Source organism: Haliotis asinina, chromosome 5 (assembly GCF_037392515.1).
Source record: "Haliotis asinina isolate JCU_RB_2024 chromosome 5, JCU_Hal_asi_v2, whole genome shotgun sequence".
Lineage (NCBI taxonomy): Eukaryota > Metazoa > Mollusca > Gastropoda > Lepetellida > Haliotidae > Haliotis > Haliotis asinina.
In genome coordinates, this window is record NC_090284.1 from 29,347,184 (window position 1) to 29,365,751 (window position 18,568).

An 18,568-nucleotide genomic window follows, 5' to 3' on the forward strand; every position below is an offset into this window, starting at 1 on the left:
CACAAAGTAACACAGCAAGCGGTCAGGCAGCGGTTTTGTAGGTCATACATATTCAAGCACTGTTCTCCTATTATGTATTGTAAACAGATCAAATATTTTATACATCTGAGCAGGAGCAGGTTTACTTCAGTCTTCTCACGACCTCAAACCACTAAAAACATTATATCTAATCCAATCAGTGTGCATAGAAAGTATTTCAGTATCAACTCCCAAGAGAACTAATAACTTCCAAAAATCTCCTAATCCCCTTTCTCGCCGACATACCAAACACTGTATAGGCTGATGGTAATGACAAGTAACTGTGTTCAGTACACTGACAGGTCATTTGTTACCTACGGCCGTGAGTTACCTGTCATTGAGAAAGGTACAGGTGATGGGGAGGGGCCTAAATTTCTGAAGGGCACGTTGGGTTACTCAGCAGACTGGATACATTGACTTTTGATTGTATCGTTTACCAGTGGATATGTTGTGTTTCGGTTGTATACTCTAACTTTCATGTAACAGTTTGTGTATTGTCAGATATCGTAATGATGTATGAAATAAACACATACAACAACTGTAGGAGCAGACTTATTTGTTCTCAGAGATCGAACACAGATTTGTTAGTATTTTGGGTAAGTAAAACGTAAAAACCTAAGATGTAAATTCAAAACTAGTCCACTCTTTGAATGCTTTGTATGTCCTTGGAAATTCATATTTTAGGGCTCCTTGCTGCTAAGCAGGAGACCTATTGTAATCATTTGTGTTTTTATTATTATCATTCATTATTTTGCCAGATTTTATACCAGAGCCACAAAGAGCACCAGTGGACAGAATCGCTTGAAAAAAATCAGGCAGATGCCCATGAAGTGTAGATATTCCCCATTAAAATCTCAAGGCTTTAGGCCCAATAGCAAAGGGGAGATAAATCAAAATTAATTAAATTTTTTCAATTTCGCCTGGACGGGTCGAGTCGATAAAATGCACCGTTTGACTGCTATTTTGGATTCAAGTTTTTGGTGCTGTTTTTCAAGCAAAATCATGACTGTTTTCCTCCCGAAATCTGCTCCACTCAAACTACAAGAGCGGCTTTCAAACTTTCCAGAATTTGTGCCTGGCAACCCCTTAGGAAGGGGCATCGGCAAATCTGGATATCTAGATACGATGGCCATATTGCATACTACTTCTGGGCAAAATGTGTCTACAAAAACTTACACTGGCTTCTTTTGGATTTTTCTTCAAAGGAAAGATAGCAGATACAAGACTTGAAATGCTTGATCTGAACTTGCCTATGGTTGTTGAACAATTTCTGTTCTTGGTCATATGTCAAAAGTCACATGATGTGGCGGCCATACTGGACTGAAGATGTTTTAAGGAAATTGACAGTTTTTGTGGGGTGGGCATTTTCCGCAATCTGTAACTCGGAATGTATCTCCTGTAGAAATCTGCAATTTTGCAGTTATAGCGTATATACCATTAATATCAAGAATCTTGAGCTACGTAGTGATATCTTTACTAGTTATGCATATCTAGATGCTTGCTTCTGTTGTTTATTCTCAAGTAAAATGGCTTTTAAAAAAAATCACAGCACCATAACTATTTCAAGTACGCAGGTAGAATCTAGCAGTATGGAGTAACTTGATCTGTTGAACATTTTTTGTTCTTTGATGCATGTCAAAATGTGAATTGTTTGGTGGCCATATTGGATTTTGACAGATTCTGCATAGCTGCCGCTCAGAAAGTCATGAAAACTGGCGTTATGCATTGGCAGGGAACGCTTAACATTTCGTGTTCTTACAAGTATATCAAAAGTTTCGTTTGGTGGCCATATGGCTTTGAAAATTACAGAAATCCACCATGCGCTTAAAATGGCATAAAACAGCATATAACTCCATTAGTATTGATCCAATCACTCCCATATTTGGTCTGTGACTTGGTCATGTAATGACGATCAGTTTGGCTACAGGTCAAAAATTGATATCTCTAGCTGTTTGGCCACCATCTTGATTTTTACAGCATCATTAGGCACAGTCAAGGGGATTCTGTGTGCAAAATTTCAACTCTATACACCTAATAGTTCTGGAGATAATGGATATAGAGTATTTGGGCAGACAGACATACGCACAGACGGCAGACAAATTTTCAACAAATCTAACCAGCCTATATGATACACTGGGTCTGGGCAAAGCAGAAACACTAATTCCTTTTAGCCTAGATGCAGTAACAGTGGTGTCTTAGCACGCGAAAGAAAGTGTGTTTTCTTGTGACGGAACTAAATGACCTTGAGGTCGTGACCTTGGTGACCTTGACCATAAGAAAGCAATTTTCGCATACTATCAAACTCTGGGGTCAAAACCTCCCTAACCTGAAATCTAATTAGGGCTCCTTGCTGATAAGCAGGAGACCTATTCTAATCGTTTGTGTTTTTATTTCTATTTATTATTCTGCCGGAAAAAATCAGTGCCTATCTTGACATGTCGAGTCGCTAAAATGCGCCCTCTGGACGTTGACAGAGTGTGCTTTTGCCAACAGATGTAAACTACATTTCAGACATGACCAAAATGAAAGAAAAGAGTGAGACGCAAAGTCAGTCACAGCTCAAGGTAGTCGACAGCAGGAATCACACAAAAAGGCTCAAACAAATGTACCAGTCAAGATAAATAATACTGGCTCTCAAAACCCACAAATATCAACAGATTAAGAAAATAGGCACTTCTTTATATCGCTCACAACCCTTCATTTTGAACAAGAGATAACAGTCATGTTTGTAACTGATTTTTGCAATTGAAATTGTTGTTCAAACCTTTACTGGGACCCATCCCTCAAGCTGCCTCAATGCAGACTCAGTGGTTGTACATTTCATGTCTCTTCTTATCCGACATGTGATTTTGCATGTATTTCTCATGCAGGCACATGCGTTTCTCCTCTCGTAGTGTGGTGGTATTGCCGAGTTGGCGATATGTTTGTGTACTTTATGCATAAAAATATACGAATCGTAAATGTTAAAAGTACTATCGTTTACCTGACAAAGTTTGAAATGGTACAAGAGTGAAAGAGTTGTGATTACTGACAGTTAAATGTGATTCACGACTTATCAAGTACATTTCGGCATGCAATGCAGATCAAGAGTACAACAATGTAATATTTGGAAAAGAGTTAATAATAGCAAGTTATGAATGCTTAAAAAAACCCTGATCAGCAGATATTAGTGATCGAGGAGATTCATACATCAATCAATTTTATAACATAAGCAGCAGCAGTTTGATTGACACATTTATATGAAAAGGTAAGAATCATGTATTGAACTCGAAGGTTAGCACTTGTGTTGTTTGTGCTTACTTCTTAGGTTGGGTCACGATCTATGCTTCATCAGTGATTTGGACACGTTGGACTTTGGTAAACTGTTCCTGGGTAACATTTCCCAATGAGCTATTTACCTAGTCAAGTCCTGCTTCTTCCGGTAATAGCTGTTGCTGCTTGAGTTGATAAACGGGCTAATAGAATTACCTCTGATAACAGTATTCCACTGACATCCCACACTGTATATGAAGGACAAACTGTCGTTACATTTTATTACGAAGTGAACAAATGTTTATTTGGTCACGGATATTGTGAAGCAAACTTACTTAGTAACACATCTATGTACAGTCAGCTACATGAGAAATGCATGATCAGAGACACTCAAACTGTCCCACCTTGTTTCTTATTTTTAAAGCATCAGGAGCTCTGAACAGCAGATATTCCTGATTTCACGAGTCATTTATTCTGCATCGATCACATGATTGTCTGGATTGTTTCAGGCCGTTGTCGCAGAGCATGAATACTACTTCCATTTTTAGTCACATTTTCACATTTGAACGACAGAGTGCAGGGCCTGCTTCCTGCTTTGGCAAAACTCTTGTCACTGTGGTGTGTTGGTCTTGTTTTGGTTGCATTTAGCTGTTGAAGAGAAGCTGACCGAAGCTGTTTCAGATGCAGACGGGCTAGACGGTGAAGAGCTTTAAACATGAATATCAGTTTCTGGAAGCCTTATAAGATGGGCTTAATTTGCGCATGTCTTCCTTTTATCGATCTTGCCTCGATCTTGTTCTGTACCTTCTGAAGTTTGCGCAGACATAGTTGAATTGATCCAGACAGCAGTGAATTACAATAATCAAGCCATAATGTCACAAAAGCATGGACAAGTGTCTTAGTTACCACAATGCATACATACCATTTGATTTCAGTGATAATTCGCAGAAGGTAGTAAGCTACCCTGCTTCATATACTGTGTACAAGATGGCATCCAATAAAAGGCATTCGTCACTGAAGCTGATATTGGCCTAAACCCCAGAGACAACTCTGTATCATCTGCATATTCAGGAGACTTGTTCTGTTAATAAATGCTCTAGTTTTGTGACCGTTTCCCTTTCTTTTCAGATTCATGATACCTAAGTGATATTTGTTTAATGTAGGAAAAAAGGTTTTGAGAACAGCTTCTAGAAACTTCCAGTAATTCCAGTCAAAGAGCATTTGACTGTTAGTGATATCACTCATATTTACTAACCATTACTACTTTCAATGTCAATGTGGGAGTTACAAATAGCTGGATTGTATTCAAGGCAAGGAGCCCTCATCGTTGCTTGCAATTAAATTTTGTTTTGTGTTTATTAGATAGCATTAGCATTTATTAGAAAACATAGTTAATTCAATCAACATGCATTAATAGTATTTTAGTATTCACTCTCAATGAACAGTAACAAACACTTTCTTCTGTAACAACATCTCATAATCCCCTTCCTTGCGGACATTCATTCACCAAACGCTGTCTATGTCTATGAAAATGATTAGCAATATTTATCCAAACACTTTACATACTTCCTCTGATTAACACAAACGGTAACCTCTCTCGTAAGAAAAGCTAATCTTTGATCAGTACTACTAAATTGATTGAAATAATAGCTACAGTACAAATTTAAAAAGTAAAATGCACACGTGAGTCTCTTGCTGAATGTGAGGTGCTTTTTATTCTCGTCTTGCTGTGAGAAGCTAATTAATTGGCTGCACATACACATCTCTCGGCCTTAATGAGTTAAGCTCGACCGTTTGAGATGTTAATTCCCCATCAAAATGGGTATATTAGATTACTGTTTGAATATCTTTTATGTATACACCTGGAAATTAATCAAGCAACACCCCAATTTTTTCTATTGGAGCAACTTTGAAGTGTTCTGACAATCAAAATATGCCGGGTTGATATAGTTTGACACTTTTTTATTCAACAGACGATCTCTGACAAACAACTTAAAGGGAAAAAGTATCAAGACTTTGCTTTATTGCAACGAAATCCAAATTCTTAAAACTGTCTTAAATTCATGAAAAAATGGACACAATTTACTATTCATCCACAGACGTTGTTGTCAGGTGTATTAACACAAATGTCACATGGAAAGAAAGAACAGTCATCTGAGAGTCTGCACACCGACTTTCATCAATATCTAGTGTGTCCTCCCTGCGCACGCACCACCGATTCCAGACGCCTCCTCATTCCTTGGATGAGTCTCCGGATCTGATTCTGGGGGATCCTGTTCCACTCCTCATGCAGGGCAGCCGTCAATTCGTTGAGATTATGGACTGGTGGGTCTCTCTGCCTCACACGACGGCCAATAAAGTCCCACAAATGTTCAATGGGGTTGAGGTCAGGGCTCATGGCAGGCCATGGAATTCTGTCAATTGCATTTTGCCGCAAAAAATCATTTACAGCATGCGCCCTGTGAGGTCTAGCATTGTCGTCCATAAATATGGGTCTCGTTGCCAGAGGATGGTTCTCAAAATGAGGTACCACAGCCCTGTCAAGAACCTCCTGTTGGTAACGAACACCGTTAAGGTTGCCACGGATGGTAATGATATCCAACTTGCAGTTCATGGAAATGCACCCCCATACCATAACGGAACCTCCCCCAAAGGCCACAGTCTCCTGGATGTTCCGTGGAGCCATTGCTGTGTTCCTCTGCCTCCAGACCCGAGTACGACCGTCCACCATGTGCAGCAAGAACCGGCTCTCATCTGAGAAATGGACCTTCCTCCAAGAGGCAATGTTCCAGTGCAAACGGTCATTACACCAGGCCAGTCGGGCTGCCTTATGGGCTGGAGACAGTCTGGGTCGCTTGATTGGCCTCCTTGCCCGGTATCCTGCAGCTTTCAGACGATTCCGAACAGTCCTGTTCGAGATGGGTCTCCCTGGAAGCCACTCCTGTCTCAACCGAGAGCTCGAGTCGAAGGACCTGCGCCGTACAAGTCTCAGTAAAGCTCTGTCCTCCCGGACTGTGGTCTTCCTGGGTCTTCCTGGTCTAGGCAGGTCTTTAACTTCATTAGTGGCCCGGTATTTTTTCAAAAGTTTTGAAATTATGGAATGATGTCGTCCGATTTGAGTCCCGATTTGTCTTAGAGACATACCAGCATTCCTCATGCCGATTATTTGCCAACGAGTGGCCTCTGATAATTTCCTACGTGCCATGACATTGAAATGAATGAAAAACCGAATGCAATCGACAACCTGCGCTTGTAAACACCCCAGGGAAAAAGTGCATTTTTCGAAAGTTGAGGTTAAAGCAATGCACGTGCGCTGTGCAAGCTTCACGCGCGTCATATCAACCCATGAAAAGCTCATGCTGTATGTCAATACATCAAAATTGAATAATCAATCATCAAAATTACTTCGTTAAACTTTGTTAAGTTTTTATGTGTCTTTGAATTTGGTGTTGCTTAATTAATTTCCATATGTATATATGTATTTATGTATAACACACACGCGATCTCACAATAAATGTTGAAACATCGCCTCCTCATTAGCTTAAGGAATTCTACATTCTGTTTAAGGATCTAAATTTGTTACCCACACGAGCAAGGTGACAGTTGTTTAATACTTTCAGGTTATGCCTTGTTGCCTGCTCTGGATGTGGCCATGCTGGGCAGACAACTGTTAGGCTTGGTGCCTACTAAAACTCGCAATGTGTTAACATAAAACATGGAATTTTATTTGAACGGAATATAGATTCTACATCTCCCTTTCATGATAAGTGACCTATGATACTGTAAGAGATTAAGAGGACATCATGTTGGATGAGGGCTGTTAGAAAACTGATGATGAAACTTGCGATTATGCTAGAAAATAACAGTACATTTAGCACTTAATGATGTTCACTGTTATCTGCAAAGTTCTGTTTAGACTAGCATACACTAAAGGACATGGTTGGGAGTTTATGGAATCAGACTGTTAACATCCTTCAGGTCACTTTCCTTGAATTGCTTTTACAGTTCATAATGTTAAGCATCGAGCATAATGAATGTAAACTTTAAAGTTCAAATCAAACTCTTCATTAACATGATAACTGGAGTGTTGAACACAGTCTTTGAATACACATTAAACAGTGACTATTTCTGGTCAATATGCATATCTTGGGTTGGGACCCACAATTCTTCCACTCCTTGTTTTTGTCAACGTATGTTGTGTTGATGTTGGAGATGTGTGGTCAGTGTGGGATGTTGGCAACATCATGGTTGGAGATTTCATCGCTGATATCTTGATAGATGTTCTCACAGGTGGTGCTTTGCTGAACGATTTCACTGGTGATGGTTTAGTAGGTGTGTAACAGGGATGAATTCTGACGTTGTATACTGTGTACATAAATTTACAACTAATCATTTTAATTACATTTCAGGGTTTTGTGTTCCGATATATGACCTCTTTGTACATTAAATTCATCAAAATTAGTTGTCAGCTCAGCTGTATGTTGTTTTATTCTTATCTGTTCAGTTTTGTGTCACAGGGCTGGTTCATCGAGTTTTCAAGGGTTTATGGATCAGTCTATATTTATGTCATTGTTTTTGGTTGTTTTAACAAAAGTCCAAGCTCAGTTTCTAGCTGATTGGTTTAATTCAAATATACTTCTCAACGCCATGTTCCTACTAACCAGTTGCACACCACTCTTATGCACATGAGGACTTTCATAAGTTTAAGGATTTAGCTAAAGGTTAGTAATTACACATGTAATAGGCTTTTATGCCCAATGACAGCTGAAGTTGGCTATTCTCTGGTTTTGGACCTTGCGTTGTGTATTTTTTTATGCGGTGATAATAATTTAGCAAACTTCAAGTAGGCTCTATGAATCAGGCCTCATTGCTGGTAGAACAAAACAAACAGACAAAGGAAACTCAATAATTTATTTATAACAAAATTCCTGAACCTATCCTTACCCACCAACCTAACCTAATCTACACTTAACCTAACCACCTAACCCAACTTATGCCTAACCACCTAACCTAACCTATACCTAACAACCTAAGCTGACCCCAAATCCTACCAACACAGGGATCTGATTTCAAAGCCTATGCCTAAAACAAATCAATATATAACTTCCTGTGGTAAACTAAGAAAAAACTTATCTACTTGGTCTGGATCACCAGGACTCAAACAACTAAAATAAATGTCCTCACCTCTGGTGGACCAGTGGACAAAAGACAAGGCGTGCTATGTAGCTACTCCTTTTATAGGGCTAGAGACAGGCAGTGCATGGGCTGCACATGCCAGGCAGACCACACTAACCTGCTGGGTGTGTTGTGGCTATGCATATCAGCATAGCCAGGAACACAGTAATAGCCCATATTGAACTATATCCAACCCTAAACTACCACACACATTTGTAATTGTTATGCACATAGCAAAGTAAACTGTAATATAAATAATTGAATAAAATAGGCATAAATAAAATGCTCATGAGAAGCCCATGCACCAGCCAATTCCATTACTTGACATTGTGGAAAAAACATGCCTGATGCATCCTCACCCCTCCAGAGCTAAATGGACCAGCCCACCAAAGTCTAAACTTAGTGTATTGGTTATAACCTAGCCTCTCCTTGTCCCAACAAGCTTACTTTCTACTAAAAAAATAACCCTACCATTACATTCCCCCCTTCTTAAGATCTTTGAGTAAAAAATCAAGTCTGGTCATACGAGCAAGTCCTGATTGTTTAATTGTGTTGTAAAGGCATATGTTGAAAGAAAGCAGGAGTGAATACATGTCATATATGTAACATTTTATGTAATTTTATTACACTTTCTCTTGTAGACTATTGGTGGAGTGTGTATTTTCTTAACACATGTTTGTATTCTTTGTATGTAAGACATACTTAAACAAATTGTCCCTCTCATATCATTGTGTGAGGTTAAATTGTTCAAAACATCTATGTCAATGGCAGTAAAGAAGAATTTACGCACATGCCTAATAATCTTCTATGAAAGAAACGTTTTCGCTGATTCATGTACATTGCTTGTATATACTGAATATTTTAAGGTAAGTATTAATAAGCTAATGTGTGACTTACATGGAACAGATTCAAAGATTGTCACTTTGGTTCATCTAGATTTAACACAGAAAATATACGTTATCGTGTGCGAACATACATGTATGCATATTGTATGATGCTATTCCTTGCACATACATAAGACAAAGGGTCATGGGAGGGCGTCATCAAAGTTCCCAAATAGGACGTTTTGTATCTCAACTGTTCCATATAGTGGCTGATTTCTTATCTATCACCAATCGTATCATGAGATACCTGTCATAGAGGAAATGACAGGTGATGGGGCGTGGGCTAAATTTCTGAAGAGCATGTTTGGTCACTAGACAGCTTGGATACAGATTGACTATTGTTTAGATCGTTGACCAATCAATATGCTGGATTTCGGTTTTATCAACTCTAGCTATCATGAAAAAGTTTGTGTATCGTGAACTTACATAATTGTAAGGATGCCTGAAACGTACATGTAGGACTAACAAGCACTTTGAGTTTATTTTTCTTCAAAGCGCTCAAAGCGCTCAAAGCGCTACAATCCGATTATTTTTACCCCAGATTACCCAATCCAACCTTTGAGTAGAGATAGTATTTATTTGCATATACATTTTGCGAACACTACTTGTACATCAAACATAATGGCTTGCTGAACATTTCAATATAATCTGCACATTGTTACGAATAAATATCACAATTCAAGTACATGTATTATAGAATTAAAATAAGTTACACGATACTGATTTGTGATGTATACACTTGCAGTTGAATCTCACCAAATATTTATGAAGATGAGCATACTGGACTCCACAAAATGAATGAATGAATGAATGATTTAATTTAGAAGAAGGTTTCGTAACCTTGTCACCGTTAATTCAATCAATGTGCAAACAGAGTATCTTAGTATTCACTCCAAATGACGAGTAACGAACACTCACCTCCTGTAACATCTCATAATCCCCTTTCTCGCAGACATGTGTTCATTTGCCTGTATAAGCCCCCAACATTGCAAGCAATTGTTATCAAAGCACATTGATAGTTCTTCTGATTAACACAGAAAGTAACCTCTCTTGTAAGAAAAGCTAATCTTTGATCATTACTGCTAAATTGAATGAAATAATAGGTACAATACGAATTTAAAATTTAAGACCCCCAATATGCGGCTCTCGCTGAATGGGAGGTGTTTTTTATCACCCCGAATACATGCCTCTCGCTGAATAAGAAGTGCTTTTTATAAGCCTCAATACGCGGCTCTCGCTGTGAGAAGCTAATTAATTTGCCACACATATGCGTCTCTCAGCCTTAATGAGTTAAAGGCTTCTCCCAGTGCCTTTCTTGCTATGGCTTCTCTAGAAAGCTTGGCCAATTCCCGGGGGCTTAAGTGGTGGTTGACGTCCGCCTCCAGCATTTCCTTCCCATCTACCTGCATATTGTGTTTGTGCCTCAGATGACAATGGAAGTCTGTCCTAGCTCGAAACTTAATCCCACATGTCACACATGAGAATATGTGAACAAAGGTTGTGTGGTACTTTTTTTGAAAGGTGTTTCCGGGCCCTAGGTAAAGAGAATGGTCCAATACTGCACATTTCACAAGGTCTGGAGTCATCGTCCCCTTGAAGCTCATCAAGTTCTGCTTGGGTTACTTCAATATCTAAGATGTCACTTATCTGTAAGGAAGGGATTGACTTGACACAAGAAATCATGTCACTGGTATTTCTTATTCTGAACATGAAGTTCTATAATGCTGTACCCTTTTTGAAACCTGTTTCAGTTTCGCCACACAGTTGTTTATGTTGAGTCACCTACGGAACCATGGCCATGGTTACTCTCAGTGAACTCATTCGTGCTACCCTTCCTCCACCCAAGACATATCTTTGGCGGGGCCTGCCAGTACGTCCACAATGGATTCGTGTGATGTCTTCCACATCCACACCGATGTCCTAAAGACTATTTTCTAAATCGGAAACAAAATGTTCATGTCCATAGCACACACTAATGGATTCATCAGCTGAGCTATCACTTGAAGGTTCATCAATCCAAGCATCAGGAGTTGTCCTCCCTTCATATGCCTTCAAGTGATCTGCATGTACAACTATAGGCTTTGCAGTAATACTTCTCTGAATCTGATATGTTACATCAGTCACCCTCCTAATAACCTTGCAAGGTCCCGTCCGTCCTAATGATAAAGGGCGATCAGCAGAAGGTAAGTGCCATCTCCAAACAAAGTCGTCAGCAAGAAAACTATGAGGTTTTAGACCTCGATCATAGTACTTCTTTTGTTGGAAGGCAGCCACTTCCAAATGTTGCTGTGCAAAAGATTTGTAAGCTTCTGCAATAATTTCTCCATGCGATCTCTTTCCAAACACAAAACCATGAATACAAATTTCAGATGCAGGTTTAACAGTGATTTTTTCAGTCACATTGACCCTTGCACAAACTTTCCTTGCTTGTTCTGTGGAATAAATTACATTTTGACCCATATATACAACCCCATGAGCAGCACGAGTATAAACATCATACTCATTCTGAAAATCCATTCCCAAAATTCCTGTAGAATCATCTATATCTACCACAGATATTCTTTGTTGAAAATCCTGTTCCCCAATCAAGAAATCCAACAACACAAACCCAATAATAAGTAAGTCATGACCAGTTAACAAGGAACAATCTATATCAGTCTTCTCCAACAGTGTCTAACTGAAACCCAACTGTCTGAAAACTCTTTCAAGCAAAAACCAAACAGGTGAACCAGAATCTATGACCTCATTTCCCTCGACATTGATTGGCACACAAAAACATTTGGTTTCTAGTTTACAACTACTAAGTTTTGGCCTTTCCCTCTCTCTATGTTGGACCGAACTTTTGGCCTCAAGCACAGCCCTATCTTGGTTTCCTTCTCCACATCTGAGTTTGAGCTGACCTTTCTATGCGGGCATTTGGCACAAAGATGATCTCTGGAATCACAAATGTAACACCTAGGTTTTGATTTTCCTGTCTTCCTTGTTCTTTGTGGAAGGCTTAATGGCCGGGCAGTCAGCTTTTCAAGACAAGCTTTCACAGCACTGGTCAGCTCAGAGATTTCATTCTTTTCAATAGTGCCAGGTGTAGTTACTCCTCTAACAGTTGGCTTCTCCCACTTTGGCTCGTTCTCTATGACTGGGGTACATTCAAATGCCTCAAATTCCTCAGCAAAAGATATAGCATTCTCCAAACAATTGGGATGATGAAACTGCACGTCTTCTCATCTCACTGTTGGCTAAACCTTGAATAAACTGATCAATTGTATGCAGTTCCCTGGCAGAGTGAGGAATAACAGGAAAGGCCTTACAAGCTAGTCATCTTAAACTATAACCAAAATCAATTACACTTTCACCTTTCCTTCTTAACCTGTTTTGAAACTGACATCTGTACACAGATTCTCACTCAACTGGGCTAAACCTTTGTGATAGAACAAAGGAAGTCAGATGCTAGAGAGGTATGTCAGGTGGTGGAAGTTTCTAAAAATAGAGAAGGGGAAGTCCAGGTGAAGCTGGAGACATCAGAGGCTGTTAAGGGTATTGAAGATTAGTAACTGACATTCAACTGTAGACAAGGACAACATAAAATAGCATGAAATGATGACAGTGACAATGTGTATGACAACATGTATGGTATGGTATTTATGTGGTAACATTACAACTCAAGAGTTATATCCACCACCCTGCTACACTAGCATCACCCCTCCAGCCATTCCAACTTGCTACTTGTTCAAACTGAACAATATAATCTTGCCACTCTACTCCCCTTCCATCAAACCTGCGAGAAACAGGTTTTCTAAATGCAGGGTGCCAATTCTCAAAAGTGTCCCAGCTAAGACAGATCCTAACTAGTTAGGACAGGAGTTATGACATCCAACTGTTAAGAAAAGACCCATTCTCGAAACGATCTTATCCTTGTCCTAAATTATAAGTTGTGTAACAGATCCTAGCTAGGATATCGAGCTCTTCAGTAGGTGAGATAGAAAAAATCCTTCATCAAGTTCACCTAAATATTATCTATAATTCATTGCATGAAAAACACATATGTAAGTGCAGCTACTATCTTGTTTAGAACACAAATGGTGAGACTAGAAATCGAAGTAAAAGGTTTGAAAGTGGTGAAATTCAGCTTTTGGTGGACTTACTTGATCTAGAAGAAATTGTAATTAATTATATTTATAATTAAAATTCATACCTTGTATCCAGAAAAACAGGGTGAACTTGTACTCAAATAGTTCTAAACTACTTCATCAGATCTAAGTATTGTAAACATATTCAATATTTTCATCACATCAAATTCATATATTAAACTAGGACATAACATTTGTAGTCAGATTTTGAAAGTCTGCCAGAAAGAGAATTAAGACATGCAAAAAATAGTTTCATTTGATTTTTTTAATGATTATCATGACTTGAACTTTCATTATGCATCATCTCACGAAGAGAAAATTCACTTAGGAAATAAACAGAAGTTACTTCCCTTATCAAGTTGGCCTTGACATTGGCATTTCAGAGAAATGTGACAGAAAAGAGAGATGTGAATAAAAAGGGATAGAACAGGTAAGAATAAAAATACATATCAGTTGTAGATTTAAAGAATATGTGTATTGCAACAGTAAGTCTTCTTCACAACTGATAAATTGATGATATAAACTCAAAAAATCTTTTCACCTCTTAAAAACAGTGTGCTGTTGTAAATACAGCTGTAATTTAGTTTTCACAATGTTAAAATTGGTGAACAAACAAATACCACACCATGGTGATTTCCACTGAGATGGAAAAACTTTTCTTGATCACTTTCTTTCCTGCAATGTTCAAGAATATATATATGCCTGTGTTTTGTATTTAATCACCATGCACAGCTTCCCGGAAAATGTTAAACTCCTGTTCAAACTGTCTCCAGTTTTCGGCAATGTCACCTTCAAATGAAAGCGGTCTGGGACGGTTGGATCCGTCCGCCATTTCAACTTCAAAGTGCGCTGACCAGCTATCAAAATTTCAGTTACTCTCTCAGAGTGTGCAAAGCTTCTTCCATTGTGAAATGTCGCCTGATGAATCCTGGGACTAAGATCCGTCTTCTAACACCATGTAACATTAATGCATACTGCGTGAGTTGTTCAACCTTGTTTAATACTTTTAGGTTATACATTGTGGCCCGCTCTGGATGCGTCCATGCTAGGACACTGTTACACTCGGTGCCTACTAAAACTTGACGTGTGTTAATATAAACCATGGAATGTTATTGGAACAGAATATAGATTCTGCAGTCATGTCGTCTTAGGTTTGCCTCCTTATCTTTGCAATTTGAACCCGACTGAACTGATCTGGGGCTATCACCAAATCTGACATTGCCCAGAATAACACAATGTTTAAAATGACAGACGTTCAAAATCTAGTCCATGAATCCATGGCTATGATTTCACAAGCCACATGGAAGAAATCAGTTGAGAAAGTTGAAAATGCTGTGGAGCATCAGTACTGGCTTCAAAGTGGTTTACAACAGTGGACTATCCATCCTGTTATCATACGAGTGCATTCTGATGACTCTGACAGCAGTAAGTCCATGTCCGATTCAGTTGCACAGTGTGATGACTTTACAATTATTTGTTTTTGAGTACAATTGATTGGGAAGATTTTGACTCAAATGACTTTACAAAGACGCTTGTTGAGCAATTACAGTTACTTATGTAATCAGCTAGCAAATTCAACAATGAACCATGAATTCTGTATTTCTCTAATTTCAGTAATAAACTTTTATGCCACACACAATCAAAAGCTTTAGAGACATCACAAAAAAAACATACAATAGTGTTTTTTATCATCTGAAGCGTCATAGATTTGGTCAGATATTTCAGTTAATAACTGATGGGCAGTTGAATGACCAGACTGAAATCCTGATTGGTATTTATACAATAATTAGATTACATGAAAATAGTTGTACAGATGTTTAAACATCACTCTTTCAAGCACACAAATGATCAAGGTCGATAACTGGAAGACATTAAGCCATTAAGCCATCACCCTTTTCAAAGGGGCACTGATGCGGAGCGAATAATGTTTCTGGCCAATGGTCTAATTACGAAACCAATCTGCAAATTGGTCAGCACCCACTCTCTCGACCGTGACGGACAAAGGGACTGGGCTCCGATCCACATTAGCAGAATTTCTTCACCTAAACAGTCAGGAGGCCGGATGCCCATCATATGCCATTATTTAAAACTATCCATGGTATTCCTTGTCTGATCGTGACAAAATATCCCAGCAGTGCAGTATTTTTCAGATGCTTGGATGGTATAGTGACTGATCCAATTTGATCCTATTTCTGTGTTTTTACCTCCATATTGCATCAAGTTATGTGAAAATATTATCTCTACAGGCACGTAGCAAGCCATTTATTTTGGCCGAAGATTGCAAAGCTTTATACTAGATAGTATAGATAGTTTTGTGTGTGACAGGCAGGCAGGCAGGCAGACAGACAGATTTGAGTGTTGGCCTAGCTGTGATAGCAAAATTCATACATAAAGTTTGGTAGGTATGGTAGCTACCCTGGTTTATTATCTATGATAATAAAAACACACAGTTGATTTATTTGAATTCATAAACTAAAAACAATGACTTTGCCAGTGGTAGAGAAATCTGAAATGTATTGTTTGTTATGTAATATGTGCATGTAAGTGATGCAAGAGGGTTTATCAGCTGAGTTACAAAACAAACATCGATAAAAGGATTAACCAATAACACATTGATTGATAAATTACTTTTATCTTCTACAGTCAAAAGGCTGTGTAGATGTACTAATCTATACTGACTACACCCTGTCGTAAAGTGCAAGTGTAAAAACAAACATCCTCCCTTCAAAGAATTAACCACCATTACGTTGATTGATTGATTGCTCATTATTGGTTAATTAAATTACTTAGAATGGCGGACGTCATACAATTAGCTGCCAGATGTGCTATCTTGGGTGAGCAATGAGCGATTTATCAGGTTTTCACCAATTTGAAATTTATTATAAGCATAAGCAGACCGTGTGTTCTTTTATTAATTTTCAAAATCATACAAATATGACAATAAAGTTATTAGGGTTATGAGACAAAATATAGGGTCGTACAATGGCTTCATTGTTTTTCCGTCCTAATAGTTTTTTACCGTTTCTACCACTGGCAGATCCTTCAAAGTGTTTCATTTGCTTTCATAATACATTTGTAATGAAGTAAAAATGACTTCACCTTAGTTGTTCTGTCTATAATTAAACTCTCAATTGCGCATACGGACTGTGCTGCAGAGGTCACGAACCAGTGACGAATTCTGGGATATTATCCGGGTACTGAAGGGGGAAAAGCAATAACAACAGTTGAAACCAGTCCATGGAAATTGCTCCGCATCAGTGCCCCTTTAAATAAGGGCATTACATTTGCTTCTCTCCACATACTTGGATATATGCTACTCCTCAATGACTGATTACATAACATGATAAGTGGGATACTTATTGAATGTACTAAATTTTTAAGAAACTTATGGCTGATTCTGTCTGGGCCAGAGGCTTTCTTAAGATGTAAAACATTTGATTATACGGGACACTTCATTCACATCAATAGTTACACAATATAATACAGAATCAGTGCATTTGTCAAAGAATGGCATATCTGTTATATTTTCATCAATACCAGATACTGATTGAAAATACTGATTACGTCTCTCTGCTTTCTGCATATCAGTGAATAACACTGGATGTTCATCTGCATCATTATGTCTCAAGGTGACGAATCCCAAATCTTTAATCAAAAACCAAAGTAACTTCCCATAGGAACTGTTACTACTGGAATACAAGTAAAATATTGTTTGTGAGACTGACATAAATAGAATCTTTGGCATAACAGTTCTTATTATTTACTTTACTACTTGTAAGCCAAGATATCTATTATATTATATCTACTATTGTTACGAGTGGAGAGATCACACAACAATTTAAATACAGTAGAATAATTTTTATAACGAACACGGATATAATGAACTGACGGCTATAGCGAACTGTTTTAAAAGTCCCCAATAAACCACTATATGTTATCATATAAAAAAAGTCGTAAATAACGAATTCTCTATAATGAACTTACCGGCTATAGCACACTGATTTGCAATCCCCGCGCGTCCCAGGTAACACTAATTAAAGGTGTGAATAACGAACTGAGCGAACTGAATCAGTGTCACTGCCAGTTAGCGATGCTCACTTGGAAATCCTTGACAGTTCCAGTTAACACTAATTAATGGAGTGAATAGTCAATTGAGCAACTTCAATCAGTGTCAATTAGCGGCGCTCTCTTCGAAATCTGACCAATAAGTTAGATGTCAAAACACACTCCAGTTTTACACCCATGTGAAGTTGTAGTTTGCATTATTAACCAATCAGATTGCCGGAGGCCGTAAAGCCCGTCGCTGACGACCTAGTTTTGCATACTTCTGGCACAGCAACTTGGTCTTTGGAGATTTAATAGAAAACGACAAGTGCATACCCTCAAAAGGCCTGTGTATATGCCTCCCTCACACATCAGAAATGTGGACAGAAGCTTTTGATACTCGTGAGACTTTTAAAATACGATATTCAATGATGAGTGCATAGTGACAAGTGACCTGTGTAAGATTACTGACTTTGTAGTGAAAAGAACGTAATATGAATGAATGAATGTACGAATAAACTGAGTAGGAATGTGTTGTACTGTATGGTGTGTTTTACTGTTCTTTCAATGGATGTTCGCAAAAAGCGAACTATGGATATAACGAACTAATTTCAGTGGTCCCTTGTAGTTCGTTATAAAAGTATTTTACTGTAATAGTTTTAATACTGGCAAAACAAGTATCACAGAGTATGGTAAAAAGTCTTACTTTGTTTATCACACAACAGTTCAAATTGTTCCTGCGCCAGATCCTTCCTTTGAATTTGAACACATACATCCAATACTTGTCATAAACTATGCCGACATGGCACTCTCATGTAGACAGATGAAGATACCCGACATGGCCAACCTGTTCACTCCTGGTGCTCATCACTCTTTTTGTGTTACCCTGCTTAACCAAGTCAAACCCAAGCTGCAGTTATATTATCTCATTGTATTATAGCTAACTTGGTATTTACATGAGCATCACTTGTGACTTTTGTACCTCTCCAATCACTGATGCTCTGACATAAATCTGTAACACCACTGTCTAAAACATCAACATCTTTGTTTAGGTCACGAGGCTAAATG

At 38.4% G+C, this 18,568-nt stretch overlaps 1 protein-coding gene across 1 annotated transcript in view; it reads right to left on the bottom strand.

Moving 5' to 3' along the window:
* Positions 1–18,568, bottom strand: part of LOC137283500 (RNA polymerase I-specific transcription initiation factor RRN3-like) — a 302,356-nt gene that overhangs the window by 95,987 nt on the left and 187,801 nt on the right. The window lies entirely within an intron of this gene.